Below are 16626 nucleotides of genomic sequence, written 5' to 3'. Positions count from 1 at the left end.
TGGGCATAGTTTCTTTATCAAAGTTGTGGCATTATGTGTCTATTTTCATGTCTAATAGGCCTTGCACCAATTGAACCTACACCTCTCAAGTTATAGCTGCCCAAACTTGCTAGACTCACATCTAGCCCTGCAGGTCCTATGAGGCAGCATACCCAACCTCAAATCTAAAGCCACAATTCATTTCGATTCCTCATCAAACATAGCCAAATAGTCACTAATTGACCATTAGGACTTCCATTCACCAACACATGAGAAAAACCCTAAGTTTACTCCAAATCCTAACTCCAAATTTCCAATTTACTTAAACATCATGCTATCAAATGTTCTAATCATCAATTTCATGTTCAATTGCATCAATTCACAACTATAATTCACTTGAATCATTGAAATTCTAAAGTATCCTAGGCTGCCAAAATTGAGGATTTTTCATACCTACATAATTTGTTTTCTTTCTTCCAAAACTAGCACTCAATTCATAATCTACACAAGGTAAACCCATGGATTTGTGGAAGAAATAGCACTAACCTTGACTTAGCCAATTCCCAAGGCTTGAAAACTCCACTTTTTCTCTTTCTTTTTACTGTCCAAGTCTTGCTTTAGGTGTGAGGAGAAGTTTTTGTGAAGGAAAGCTAGGGTTTTGAGGTGGTTTGGTGGATGAACTCAAGCTTACTCAAAGCTTTAATGGAGGTCTCTCTCTCTCTTTCTTTCTCTCTTCTCTTGGTTTGGCTGAATGAAGGAGATGGCTGCTGGAATTGTTTCATTTTTATCTCATTTTTATCCCTTTTAATTTGCTTGTCAAATGGTGATTGGGTGGAGCTTTTTAAATGACATCATGTGATGTCAAAATTCCAATTTTCTTCATTTTTCTTTTATTTTCTTTTCTACTCATTTTCAATTAAATTTTTAGCAATATTTATTCATATTTTCTATCATAATAATTATTTACTTAATAGGACAAGTTGGCCAAAAATCATCTCTGAAGACGAAATGACCAAAATGCCCTCTGTTTGGCTTATTGAGGCAAAATCGTCTGTACCGATCTAAAATTTTTATAAACATTTTCTTGGTATTCTAATGCCATCAAAACCTCAATGACTCTTCTCTGGAGTACTAAAAACTATTTCATGAATTTTACCTCGGGTTCAGGCCTTCTAGCTGTGAAGATAGTAATTTCCCGTTAGGTCACCCATCGCTAGGGCACAGGCTCATTTAACTTTGTTATATTTCATTTCTACAATTTTTCCTTAATTTTTCTTACACTTAATTGAATTATTTATGACTCCTCACTCTAGTCTAATTATAGTTTCAGACATTCTAGCTGTCTGGTCAGACGTTGGTCACCGGAACAGTAGAATGTACGGGCTATCTAAAGTGAGAGTGTTACACATGTCATGCTTTAAGTGAAAGTCCTGAGGGGCCTCTTTATGAGCTAGGCTCATTGGATATATTAAGCGAAAGTCTTGAGGAGCCTTGATATGAGCCAAACACATTGGATTATAGTGGACTCATTGGTGAAATGACTACCATGTTTGTATATGTTTGATGACTGATGCATTCAAGCGATTGATAACCATGTGTATGTAATTAAAATTACTTTAAGAAGTTTATGCTTACTGAGCCTCCCAGCTCACCCCTGCCCCAACCAAAATAGTTTTTATAGGTAGTAAAAGCACAAGAATCTAGGAGTGGTTGTGGCATGTTATAAGAACAATTGTTGTATTATTATAATAGTGTTAAGAGTCATCATGTTATACACAAATGTATTAATAATATGGAAGTATGTAATTATGTCATGTCATAGTATCATGTAAGTGAATGTATTTGATGCATTACGATTGTATGTTTTATGTATGTGGTGTGGGTATGTATGTCTAATGTATGATAAAATCATGAAAAATGTGATTGTCAGTAGGTTGTTTAGATGCATGTGTAGTGAGTTGTTTCCTTTATAACGAAATGGAATCGCATGACAAAATTTAAATGCCTAAGATGAAACTAAATAAGTGTATGAAGGGAATGTGTAGTTCCCTAAAAGAAATAGCTATAGATAGGAAAGTAAAAAATGTTAGGAGAATAAGAGCAAAAGTTAGGTCCTTACCACAGTTAACTAACTTATGTTGCATAAATTATGTAATTAAAAAAGAGTAAAGTAATGCCCTATTGGTCACACTAATTTGAAAAACTTAATGAAAGTCTACTGGGGTAATCAATGACCTTCTTGTGTATTTCAATACAAGTAAAGTTAGTGTTATTTAATAGGATGCGGTTAAAGTTAAAATGCTTTGTCTAAGAAAAAAAGGTCCTTTAAAGGGAACTTTTCCAAAGTTTATGTATGAAAATGATGAATAGCCATAGCAGAGACAAGAAAGTAAAGGTCTATAGCATGCTCTTCCTAGGGAAACAATTCAAAGGAAGTTATGTGATTTATAGCAATAATGTAAAGGTTACAAAAAGAGCTTAATTTTGTACAAATGAAGTTTAGTACAATAATAATGATAATGAAAGACAAAAATAGAAAAAGAGATTTTCACATAATGCACTTAAATTTTTATGCTCTTTTTCAGAAGTTTGAGTCTTAAAAAGAAAAAAAATCTCTCTTAGACTTTAAGAAAAGTTCCAAAGTAGTTATGCGGGCCCTTAGAAGGTCAAAGTTTACTGTCTTAAGATTGCTACAAGTTCTAATAACCTTAAGATAACCCATTCCCTAGCACAGTTATGGCCCCCTAGTCAAGTCATGATAATACTGGAGTGTATGCTTGCAGAGTTGTTAAAATTACTTGTCATGCCTCAAAAGTTTATGCTTAGCAATAAGGGAAAGGAAAAAATATTAGTTTCCTTTACTTTAAGTGAGACTAAAAGGAAGAGTAACAAGAATAAGAGTGTTTCAATCCCTAGACTTTCAAAGATGGTGTCCAAAAGCTAATTCAAGGATAAGAAGTTTAAAGCTACAAGCAAAGGAAAATGTTTCTAGTGGCCAAAGTACTTGGAGTATAGGTAGAGTGAAAATGATAAGCCTTGTGAAGGTATATTTATATCTTGTTTCTGATATTCTAAAGTACACATAGTTTATCATTAAAATTATTGGAGCCAGTTCTCATAAATGTTATGACGTGCAAGAACTTATAATTAATAAAGATTGGAAAAGATATGAAGATAGACCAGATATTGGCAATGGAGGAAAGGTTTCTACCAAGTTCATGGGGTTTGTCTTTGTATTTAAATAAAATTTTTTTTTGGACAATGTTTAAATGTATCTAATTCTATTAAGACATCATTTCTATATCAAGATTGACTTGTAATGGATATGAATATGGATTCATGGATGATGTTTACATTTTATTTTGAAAATGAAATGTCAGTATGGGTTGTTTGAACAAAGGTTTTTATTATGTTGATAATATTAACAAAACAATTCCAAGCAATTAATATGAGATTAATATAATTATCGAAACCAAATCTAATCTAAAATGAATTTGGCTTTTATGATTATGTTAGATTGTAGAGGATAGGATCACTAAGTTAGCAAGATGGGGACTGGGTCCTCATTGGTCTGATTAATGAGACTTGTTCTCCAGGCAAGATAACTAAATCAAAAGAGTTGAAGGAGTTTTAGAACCAATACATGGAGACGTATGTGGTCTATCTAGAAAATGGTTAGAAGAGGTTTTTCTCAATACTTTAAGGATGTTTACATTTGAGAACTGAAAACTTTAAATCTTTGAAGAGTTCAATGAATTCAGACCTAAAGTAGAGAAATATATGGGAAAAGTTATCTAAGTCTTTAATCTGACTAAGGCTTAGAATACTCAAGTACTAAATTCGATGAGTTTCTAAAGGAACAATATATTGCATCTCAATTGAATCCTCCTAGAACACCATAGTTGTATAGAGGGTCTAAAAGGAGGAATCATACTATGTTAAGCACAAATACAAAATGTGATGAATTATAAGAATTTTAAATAGCTTTAAAACTTCAAAATAGATTATGATCTATATCAGTTTCCACCATATCATTTAGGATATGTTGTGTTCAAACACTAGGTTTTAAGGTTGATAAGATTTGAGTTGATAAAAGAGATATAAAGGATAAATTTATTGGGTATCCTAAAGAAAGTTTATGATATTATTTCATCTTCCTATTAAATAAAGATTATTATAAGTAGGGTCATTTTTCTCAAGAAAATCTAAAAGAAAATGACAAAGAAAGGAAGATGAAATTAGATAAAGAATCATAAAAATGGATATAAATCCTTCTAGTAACAAGTTTATACCTATTAGCAATGTCACCATAATAATAACTCAAAGTTAATTTCTATGTCTCATCTTTTAAAGAGATATAGAATTTTACATAAGAATGTACAAAAGTTGTTCATTCATACAGAGATTGGTCAGAGAGATGATCATACAATTAATGAAGAAATTATATTGGATATATATTTCTCATTAATGTTAAAAGCCATAAGATCCAAAATGGATTCAACCATTGTGAACCATATCTATGTTCTTGTAAACCTTCCTATGGGTATGCTACCTAATGGGAGCTAAAAGGTTTCTTAAGAAATAAATAAGTTTTAATAGACAGGTAGAGACTTACAAGACAAAGCTAATTGTGAAAAGGGTTTCACTTATAGGAAAGGGGTTGACTATGAGGAAAAATCCTTACTAAGGCAATGCATGAATTCATTTAAATTTTAATGACAATATAAATATCCACTATGATTGTGAAGTGTTGTCAACTAGTTGTAAAGACCATCTTTCTTAATGGAAACATAGAGAAAGACATAATCTTGGAAAAGTTACAAAGTGCATAAGCTTAACAAATCCATTTATGGTCTTAAGCAATACTTCAAAGGGTTTTGAAAGTACAAGAAGGTTAGTGGGAGTAACATCTTTTCTAACCTTATGTATAGATGACATATCATTAATAGGAAAAGGCAATTAACATATTAGCAACTGTAAAGCTTAGTTGTATATGTCTTTCTCTGTGATTGACTAAAGGCAAAAAACCTATGTTTTTGGTTTTGCATCTATAGAGATAGAGCAACTAAGAATGATAGGATTCTCCCATGGGTTAGCAATTGGAAAAGATGTTAAAAGGGTTCAACATGCTTGATTCCAAGAGGATTATTGCGGAAGAGGCATAATGTCCAACTTTCTTAAGGAAGTCTTCTAAGACTCCTAAAGAGAGAAGCTAAGTATGCTAAGTTATGAACAAAGTAAGGTACTACATATGTTATTAGTGACTAGCCAATGCCAATCACATTGAGGTTTGGAATACTAGGTATTTGTCAAGATTGTTCCTGAATATTTTGGAAGCATTTAAGATATTAATCTTAATAAATGGAGAAACTAATTTACAACTAATAGAGTTTACAGATTTTGACTTTCAATCAAATGGTAAGGATAGAATGTCTATCTAAAGGTTTGTGTCTATCTATGGTGGTTGAGCAATCGAATGGAAAAGTTCCATAAAGGTACTGACTGTGGATTCTACTACTATAACTGAAAGTTTTACTACATGGGATATTGCAAATAGGTTGTTTGGATTCAAAACTTCCTAATGAAACTAAAAATGGTTCCTTTGATTTTGTCATCAGTCATTCTCAATTGTAACAACAATAGTGCCTTAGCTAGGGTAGAGGGACTAGGTCTCACTTGAAATCTGAACACCAAGAAAAAGGCTAAATCATTTAATCAAAATCCCAGTTGGAAGTAGTTCAGAGGATAGCTTTGACTGGTAACCTAATTGATCTGTTCACTTAAGCTATAAATTGACAATAGTTAGTCATCTTTATAAGGTGAATAATATATACTATAGTTATTGGCTCTAGTACAGGTGGGAGATTGTTAGTAGTATACCCTAGAGCAATGCCTTTATTTTGTGTATTGTAAACTTAATTCCCTTAAATGTTTTTAATGTTTAATATAATCTAAAATGTTTATGGTTCTTTTAAATAAGCCTTTTAACTCTTTGTTGAAAGTTCCATTCTTAATGAGTTGAGAATATAAGTGACGAAACTGTTTGATATAAGAGCTATAAATAATCATTCATAGTCAAGGATATTTTATTTGACATGATCTATTCAACTAGACTATCACCTTTATTTGTTTCCATGTTTTAGTATATGATACTAATAAAAATAGAATGGTGAGTCTCATGCCATCTAACATTATGATGTCCGAATCAATAGCGCATAGATGACATATCCATAGAGTTACTCTTATCAATATGTTGTCATCTAGATCATAATAGTGCATATAGTCCCTTAACCTAACCTGCCATGGCTATCTCATATATAGATGGTTTGAATTTGATACCGATTACGTACTGCGTGTGTTAGCTCTAACTAGTTGTATATGGAGATAAGTGTTCATTCAATAGAGGATCTGTTACCCTAAGTAAATAGGAATAAAGTCCTATGCTATCTAAATCATTCCTAATGAATAAAGTGCTTGGCTAGGATAAGTAAACTTAATTAGAAAAGAGTTTTTAATGGGAAACTCTCATTAATCAAAAATTTGAAATAAGATGAGGACAAATGATTCAAACCAATTAGGGTTTGGCATGAACCGTAACCCTAGCTTGAGTCGGGACTTTGTAACGAAGAGACCTTAGTGCATGGTATGTATGATCAAGGTTCTAAGAAAGGGATGATTTAATTCATTACTAGTTGGATAGTTATGATATACTATGCAAGGTGTCAATCATAATTTATGAGAAACAAGAGTGGAAAGGGAATTTCACTCTAGCTATGGAAGGAGTTTCATTGATATTAAAGAGTTAATATCATTCTTATCACCAAGAATTCACACACAATAAGAACATAATGATTAAGGCTTAATTAATTTAATTGATTAATTAAATGGTTTGATTAATTAATGAAATTAATGAATTTAAATTTGCAATGAGATTGCAAAAGACCTTAGCATGACTTAAAACTATATTCAAAGAACTGGGTAAAAAGGAAGAAATCTTATATTAGTCCAAAGTTACATAAGATGTAGCATAGGGTATGTTGCTACATCGTGCAAATGTTGCATGAGTGTGCAACATCAGCATATGGTATGCCTTTGAGAGAAAGAAGATGTGAGTGGGTTTTAATGTCTCTTACATAAGTTGACCAGAGACAAGCCTTAGTGGGAGACAAATTATGAACTTGTTGGACAAGTGTCATATGTGTCTCTAAAAGTAGAGAGAACCACCACCACTTATATGGTTTAGGGATTGGAAATCTTTGAAAGTTAGAGATTTCCTCCCCACTTTAGGGATTTCCCTATCCCTAAAGGATATATATAGAAACACACATTCAACTTTAGGGAGAGCTTAGAGTTTTCTCTTCTTCTTCTTCTCCAAATTCTCTCACCATTAATAAAGAACCTTTGTGCCTTTCTTCTATAACTAGTTTAAGAGACATTTGAAGTTGCTTCTTTTGAACTAGCAATTGAAGAAATCGCTTCTTCAATTAACCTAAAGAAAACAATTTGAACCAAAAGCCACTTGTACCATTCAGTTGACAAAAGAGAGGGTACACCAAGGTTTGTTGTTCAACTATTCAAAAGGCTTAATCTTTAGTTCATGTGGATGAATTAAAAGGTTGACATTTGGCAACTTGGCTTCCTAAAAAAAGGTGGTACAATAGTGATTTTGTGCCCCATTCGGTAAAGTCCATAAACTTAGCTTAGGAGCTTTTTTTATGTTTCCTAAATTGCAAAATGAGATTAAGGATTGTTGTGGTCGCAAGTGCTATAATTTCGATGTTTTGATAATAGCTTGCATGAAATTGGTGAGGCATGAGATGCATGACATTTAGGCTAAGTCAAAATTTTAAAATTTCTATTGCATAAGTCCAACCTTCAGTATAAAGTGGACATACCAAATTTAAGTGATTCATTTCCCTCATTGCCTAATATTGTAAGTGGTTTAGATCTTTCTCATAGTACAAATATGGATGTTAAAGACTTTATGGATTTGAATATTTGGATAGTGAGAGTTTGTAAGTGATGGTGCAATTTTTAATGATAAAGAGTTAGGGACATAGGGCAGTGGTGTTAATAAAGATGCAAATGGAGAGTGTTTTTTTAATGACCCTATGGTAACAAATAAGGTTGTTAGAGACTTTGGTGTGTTAAAAAAAGATGTGAATTAAGTCAATACTTTATTTAAAGGGCAAGTTAGTGGGGTTGATTGCTAGGGTAGTGAGGCAACAGGTGAGGGCAGTGGGGTAGGAGGGAATATTAATGAAAAATCAGGACAAGCTATTGATGAATCAGGTCAAGGTAGTGGGTTAGCCAGTGAAAGTTAAGATTCATTAGGTGAAGAGATCACTGATGAAACTAAAGAGGATGAGTTATCAAGCTTGGGTGATGATAGTAATAGCAATGCTAGTGAGTGTATTTCATCTGATGACCATGGATCATAAGAAAATTTAAGTGTTTCAAGTGAAGATGATAATGAAAAGGTGGTTAGGAGGAAAAATAAAAAGCCAAAGTTTGACAAAGAAGCTACAATTACCAGTTTTAGTTTGGGCATGGAATTCTCAAATGCTACAGAGTTTAGAGATGCAATTGCAAGATATTCTATTGTTAGGGGTGTGAAAATTAAATTCACAAAGAATGAGCCTAATAGAATGAGGGCTAAGTGTAAGAAAGGTTGTCATTTATTGTATTTGCTAGTAGAAATAGTAGAAATAACCCATTTGTTATAAAGACATTAAACCTACACATAGGTGTTATAGGATATTTAAAATTCCTATTGTAAGTTCAGCTTTCATTGTTGAACACTTGAAAAAAGGAATATACCATAATCCAAATAATAAAATTAGGGAGCTCAAACACTTTATGAAAGAAGATATAAGAGTTTATGATTCTTACTCAAAGTGTAGGAGAGCAAATGAGCTTTTATTGATGGAGATTATAAGGTTGAGTGTGCTATGCCTAATGCTTTTGCTATAGAAATAGAAAGATCAAATCCAGGTTCTATTTATAGGATTGACTTGAATAAATAAGACTTAGACAATGTAGGACATTTTTTTTTTATAGGAGTTTGTATGTATAGAAGCATCTAAGAGGGGGTGACTTGTAAGTTGCAGACCCATTATAGGGATGGATGGTGCATTCTAAGGGACATTTGTAAGAGACAGATTCTAAGGGAAATAGTAGAAATAACTTCAAGGTAAGTTGCTCCACAATCCTCAGCAGCTCACTCTGCTGCTCCTCTAGTCTCTAAATCTGACAAAGAATAATAACCATCACGAGTACTAGGACTCAGTGGTGCACAACATACTAAAATAATCTTTATGCAGAATTTAAATCATATTTAGTCAAAAAAAAAATGGACTGAACATGAGAGTTAAACACAAAACATGAATTATGAGATTTTAATCCAAATAATTTCATTTCGAAGTGTCAAAACCAATTTCATAAAACCCACAGTTATATCATGCCATTCGAAACAAATATAATCTCAATAGCCAGAGGCTAAGGAGAAGTCACATCACAAGGCTAGCTAGCTCAAATATATGGATATCCATTTAATTTCTTCTTTTACTGGCACACACCTCAACACTTTAGCCAGAGAAGGAATCAAAATTTGAAACTGATTACCCCCACTAGTCATGCTAGTGAGGTGTTCAAATATATGGTTATGACACTGTGGTTTCAAAACTTATCTTAACAATTTACTAAATATTTATGCCATTTCAAATATACACAAATAACTTCCAACAATTTAAATCAAAAGTATCATAAATACTTCATCATCACCTCAACACTTCAGCCAGAGAATGAATCAAAATTTGAAACTAATTACCCCCACTAGTCATGCTAGTGAGGTGTTCAAATATATGGTCATGATACTGTGGTTTCAAAACTTATCTTAACAATTTACTAAACATTTACGCCATTTCAAATATACACAAATAACTTCCAACAATTTAAATCAAAAGCATCATAAATACTTCATCATAATAATGTCACAATTCGATATTTCAAATTATTCAAAACAATATGCAGAAGATAATTTACAGAAATTATACGTTGTGCACAAACCTTATATGAGTCACCTTTTGGCCTTGACTCGATATCTCGGGTTCCTTCCCGGTATTCTTTTCCACTGAAACACACAGTTTCACAGTGTTTCAGTATAATAACTTAGCATAAATCCAAAAATAAATTTAAATTCACTTTTACCTAGCTCTAATGTGCTAAACTTGACGTTCTTTAAAATTTGTGTTTTGGGGTTACTATTCATGACACTATTCAAGTCAATTTGTTGACTTTCTAAGGCTTAATAGGTATGGGAATTCTAACTTCACCCACATACCACATTTTGGTAACTAAATTTGTTGGTTTTGGTTGTTTACTCAAATTCTAAGTCTTTTAGGCAAATTTGCAAATTTTCAGTTTTGGTGTCTTATGTTGCACTGTTTCATTGGTCATTTTTCTGTTAGAATTTGGAAAAACTTTCTTCATAGAAAATGTTCTCTATTGTCTTAAATTTATTCTCCTTTTTGAATCACTCCATTTGGAGTTTTTTAGCTCAAGTTATAGCCATTTGAATCATGGCTGCCGGATTAGACTTAACCCAGATTTCTGGGCACCAAACTGGATCTGGCAGTTTTAGGTCACCAACTTTGGGTGGCTAAATGACTTGGATAAGGGCATAATTTTGGTTTGTGTTCCTCATAAAAGTTTTAGGTCTATATCTCAACTATCTACTGGTAAACTTTCAGGTTATTTAGACCTGCCTAGCCCAAGTTATGGCTAAATGAACAAACACTGTTCATTTGGTCATTTTTTGTACAAGTCAGACTGTAGAAATCCAAATTTTGTCAATTTGTTCACTAGGTTTTGGTCACTTTTTGGGCATGATTTCTAAATAAAAATTGTGTCATTTTGTGTCTATTTTTCATTCCCAATTGGTCTCATACCAATTGGACTCAATTTACTACACTAATCACATATTCAACCTTAATCAATGTCAAATTCATGTCTAATTTAATTGAGCATATCAAAACTTCAAGGTACCATGGCTGGCCAAAATTTCCTCTCTTCCTAATCATGAAATTTTTTCCAATTTCTTCATATAATCTCATCCATTTCTACCCTAAATCAATCATGTATACTAAAAAGAAAGGTTGGATTAGCTTACCTTAAGTGAGCAGAATTTATATCTCCAATTCTTCAAACTTGGCTTGATTTACTTACTCCCTATCTTCTTGTCAAAGTTCAAACATAAATTTTAGTTAAGGGATGTAGGGACTTCATGGCAAAATTTAGGGTTTAAGAGAGCTTTAGGTGGGTTTCAAAGGAGGCTTTATGAGAGAAATGAAAGAGATAGGAGAGAGAGAAAGGGTAGACGGGTTGAATGGAAAAGAAGACCAATTTTTTTTTTCTTTTCTTAATTTGTCTTTTAATTGTTAGAAATTATCCCAAAATTTCAAATTTTAAAAATAAAAATTTATTTCATCATGCTTATGTCATGCATGATGTCATAACTTTTTCAACTTTTCTTTTTCTTTTTTTTATCATTTATTTTTTCATTTGTTCTTTAATTTAATTCTCGACTCTGAAATTTTCTTTTCTTCAATTTTATTTGACATTTAGGTCAGGAGTCAACTCTCGGGGTTAATTGACGAAATTGCCCCTCGCCAGTTTGATCCGGTTTGTAAATAATTCAATATTTCTTCCAGATCCTTGACCTAATTATTTGACCTACTTAATAATTCTTTTTTGTGATTTTCTCTTTTCCATGGTGTTTGTAATGGTCCTAAGGACCGCGGTGTCACATTTTACGGTTCGAAATTCGAGTTTAAATCGACCTCGCAATCCTTCCCGAGGAGGTCACCCATCACTGTGTCTCTCGGCTCGTTTAACTTCTTATGTTCCGTTTTTCTTATTTATACTTAACTAATTGACAATTACTAATTATTTGTATTTATGACTTATTTAGTTGTCTTAAGTGTGGTTCTAATCCCCTTAATAATCCGGACCGACACCGGTCACCGAAATAGAGAAATATACCAGGCTATGCAAATAGGGGTGTTACAATTCTCCCCCCCTTAAAATAAATTTCATCTCGAAATTTTACCTGGTATCAATCTCTGAACAGCTGTGGGTGCTGTCTCCTCATGTCCTCCTCTCGTTCACAAGTAGCCTCCTAGCCCGAATGATGGTTCCACAGCACTTTCACTAAAGGTATTTGCTTGTTCCGTAGCTGCTTCACCTCATAAGCCAGAATCTCTATGGGTTCTTCCTCATATGTGAGGTCTGGATTCACTTCAATTTCCTCTACTGGTAGTACATGAGATGGGTCTGATCGATACCTCCTCAACATGGACACATGGAAGACATTATGTATCTTCTCCAACTTTAGAGGTAATGCCAAACGATATGCCAAAGGACCCACTCTTTCTAGAACCTCATATGGCCCAATGAAACAAGGACTCAGTTTCCCCTTTCTGCCGAATCTCATAATTCTCTTCCAAGGGGAAACCTTGAGAAATACTTTCTCACCCACTGCATACTCAATATCCCTTCTCTTCAGATCAAGGTAGGACTTCTGACGGTCTGATGCAGTCTTAAGTTGATCTCTGATTAACCTGATCTTTTCCTCGGTCTGATGAACAATTTCAGGCCCAATCAACTTCCTTTCACCTACCTCATCCCAACATAGGGGAGTTTTACATTTTCTGCCATACAAAGCTTCATATGGAGGCATCCCAATGCTTGATTGGTAGCTGTTGTTGTAAGCAAACTCAATCAAAGGCAAGTGTGTGTCCTAACTGCCCTCAAACTCAATCACACAAGCCCATAGCATGTCCTCCAAGATCTGAATTACCCTCTCAGACTGGCCATCTGTCTGTGGGTGGAATGCCATACTGAAGTTCAATCTAGTTCCTAGGGCTCTCTGAAGACTACCCCAGAATCTAGAAGTGAACCTGGGATGTCTGTCTGATACGATGGATACTGGCACTCCATGCAGTCTCACAATCTCATCAATGTACAACTTGGCCAATCTTTCTAAACTGTAGTCCATTCGAACTGGTAGAAAATGAGTAGACTTGGTCAATCTATCAATAATGACCCATACTGCATCATGACTCTTCTGTGTCCTCGAAAGTCCCATCACAAAATCCATCGTTATTCTCTCCCATTTCTATTTCGGTACTGGTAGTGGATGTAACAACCCAGCGGGTACTTGATGCTCTGCCTTTACATGCTGACAAGTTAGGCATTTGGAAACAAACTCTACCACATCTCTTTTCATACCCATCCACTAGTAATGCTCCTTTAGCCCTCTATACATTTTTGTACCACCAGGGTGCATGGCAAAAGGAGACTCATGTGCTTCCTTCAAAATGATTTGCCTCAAATCGACATCATTAGGAACACATATTCTGCCCTGGTGTAGCAGTAGACCATCATCTCTGATTGAGAATTCTGGTTTCTTGCCCTGCTGAACTTCTTTTAATAATTTCTGATACTTCTGGTCATTCTGAGCAGCCATTCTGATCTGATCAATCAACACTGGCTATACATGCCATGCAACTATTGTTTGCCCATCATCATTAATCTCTAAGCTGGCATGCAATGATCTTAACTCATGTACCATAGACAAAGGAGTAACCTATAGACTTGCCATAGTCTTGCGACTTAAGGTGTCAGCCACCACATTTGCTTTCCCTAGCTGATAGTCTATCAGACAATCATAGTCTTTTATCAACTCTAACCATCTCCTCTGTCTTAAATTCAACTCTTTCTGGGTGCCCAAATAATTCAAACTCTTATGATCTGTGTAGATGTAGCATTTCTCCCCATACAAATAGTGCCTCCAGATCTTAAGAGCAAACACAATAGCTGCAAGCTCCAAATCATGTGTCGGATAATTCCTCTTATGCAGTTTTAGCTGGTGTGATGCATAAGCAATGACATTTCGATCTTGCATCAATACACAGCCTAACCCATTGTGAGAAACATCACTATAAACTATGTATTCTTTACCCGGAGTAGGTAAAGTAAGGACTGGAGCTTCAGTCAAACATTTCTTCAATTCATCAAAACTCTGTTGGCATTTATCCGTCTACTGAAATTTCACATCTTTTCTAAGCAGCTTGGTCAATGGAGATGCCAACATGGAGAATCCCTTCACAAATCGACAGTAGTATCCAGCTAAACCCAAAAAACTACGAATCTCTGTGATATTTCTGGGTGGCCTCCAATTAAGGATAGCTTCTATCTTGCTAGGATCTACCTTAATACCCTCTGCTGATACTATGTGCCCCAAAAAGGATATCTCCTTCAGCCAAAATCATATTTCGACAATTTGGCATATAGTTGTTTCTCCCTCAAAGTCTGTAGTACAATCTGCAGATGTCTATCATGCTCTTCTACACTCCTCGAATAGACCAATATATCATCAATAAATACCACAACAAACTAATCGAGGTATGGTCTGAAGATAGTATTCATTAGATCCATAAAAGCAGTTGGAGCATTAGTTAACCCGAATGGCATAACTAAGAACTCATAATAGCCATAGCGGGTTCTGAAGGCAGTTTTAGGAATACTCTACTCTTGTACTTTCAGCTGATAATAATCTAATCTCAGGTCAATTTTGGAGAACACAGCTGCGCCCCTTAACTGATCAAACAAGTCATCAATGCGGGGCAATGGATATCTATTCTTTATTGTCACCTTATTCAACTGCCGATAATCAATACATAAGTGGAGAGTGCCATCCTTCTTCTTAATAAACAACACTAGCGCTCCCCAAGGTGACACACTAGGGCGGATAAAGCCCTTGTTAAGCAATTCTTGCAACTGCACTTTCAACTCTTTCAATTCTGCAGGTGCCATTCTATATGGTGTTATGGAGATTGGGTTCACACCAGGCATAACATCAATTTTAAAATGTACCTCTCTTTCTTGAGGTAATCCTAGTAATTCATCAGGAAACACATCCGGAAAGTCACATACCGTAGGGATGTCCCTCAGTGCTGGACTCCCCACTTGGGTGTCTATCACATGTGCCAAGTATGCTTCACACCCCTTTCTGATGATTCTTCTGGCTAGTGCAGCCGAAATAATGTTTGATGGCAGTAAATGCCTCTCACCATGTATTACCACATTACCGTATAGAGGGAGACCAAAAGTGACTATCTTTAGTCTACAGTCAATCATGGCGTGATGCTTGGCTAACCAATCCATGCCCAAGATAATATCATAATCTCTGAAGGGCATTTCAATCAAATCTGATAGGAAAACATGTCCTTGGATCACCAAAGGACAGTCTCTATAGATTCTGTTTACTCGAACCTCTTGTCCTAACGGACTAGTCACTAGCACTTCAGAACCCATTTTGACACACGGAACAGCAAGTGAACTGACTATGCTAGCACTAACATATGAATGGGTTGAACCCGGATCAAATAACACAAATACTTCTTGATCAGAGATAGAAAATGCACCGGTTACAACATCAGAAGTCTCAGCCTCTTCTCGTTGTCTCATCATGTAAACTCTGGCTGAAGCACTTCCTTATGATGACTGACCAACCGTACCCTGATTGCCAGAAGCAGTGCCTCTACCTCTGCCTCTTCCTCTGCCAATAGGTTGTGAACTTCTAGAAGCAGGACTCTGAATAGATCTTTCTGCAGTTGTAGGAGTTGGACCACATCTAGGAGCACTAGTGCAGTCTTTAGCAAGATGGCCCTTGCCTCCACAGTTAAAACAGGCTCTAATGGCCCAATAGCATTCTCCCCCATGAATCTTGCCACAAGTCTCACAAGGGCGGGCAGGATATGAACCCCTGCTCGACTGCTGACCAAACCTAGGGGGTCTCTGTCCAGAGAATCTACCCCTTCCAAATCTTCCACCTCGACCTCTGCTAGGTCCACCAAATTTCTTTCTCTTCCCAGAAGTTCCACCCAGAACTTGGCTCTACTGACTTTTCTCCCATGTCTTTCTCTGATTTCTCAACTTTTTCTGATTTTTCCTTTACAGGTGTTGCTTTTGATTCAATCCTTTCTAGCTCAAGTGCTTAAGAAATGAGCTCTGAGAAGTTACTGTGTCTGAATCCCACAACTTGCATCCTCAAACTGGGCTTCAAACTAGTCTCAAATCTCTTGCACCTTTCCTTGCTGGTAGAAAGGAGACTCCCAGCATAATGGCTTAAGCGGGAGAACTCCTTCTCATATTCTGCCACTAATTTACTCCCTTGCTTCAGACTCAGAAATTCTTGCAACTTTTGATCCACATATGCGCCTGAGACATATTTTTGTCTGAATTCTCTGATGAAGTCATCCCAGGTCAGTACTGGTGGTTCAGCTAAGCTGTGGGGCATGGTCTTCTACCAATCATATACATCCCCTTACAATAGTGACACAGAATATTCAAACTTCAGTTCATCTTGGCAGTGCAGCTTCTTAAATACTCTATCCGTCCTTTCAAGCCATTGCTCTGCCTCTAAAGGGTCCACTGTACCCTTAAATTCTGTAGCCCCATACTTCAATAACTTATCATACTATCTGGCTGGAGGCAATGGTTGTACCACAGGTGTTTGGGGTAGGGCTTGAACAGGCATACCCCCAGCCATTTTTTGAAATATCGCAGCCATCTGCTGTGCAA

Source organism: Hevea brasiliensis, chromosome 3 (genome assembly GCF_030052815.1).
Source record: "Hevea brasiliensis isolate MT/VB/25A 57/8 chromosome 3, ASM3005281v1, whole genome shotgun sequence".
Classification (NCBI taxonomy): domain Eukaryota; kingdom Viridiplantae; phylum Streptophyta; class Magnoliopsida; order Malpighiales; family Euphorbiaceae; genus Hevea; species Hevea brasiliensis.
The sequence above is the reverse complement of the archived record's forward strand: the minus strand, read 5'-3'. Positions refer to the sequence as shown.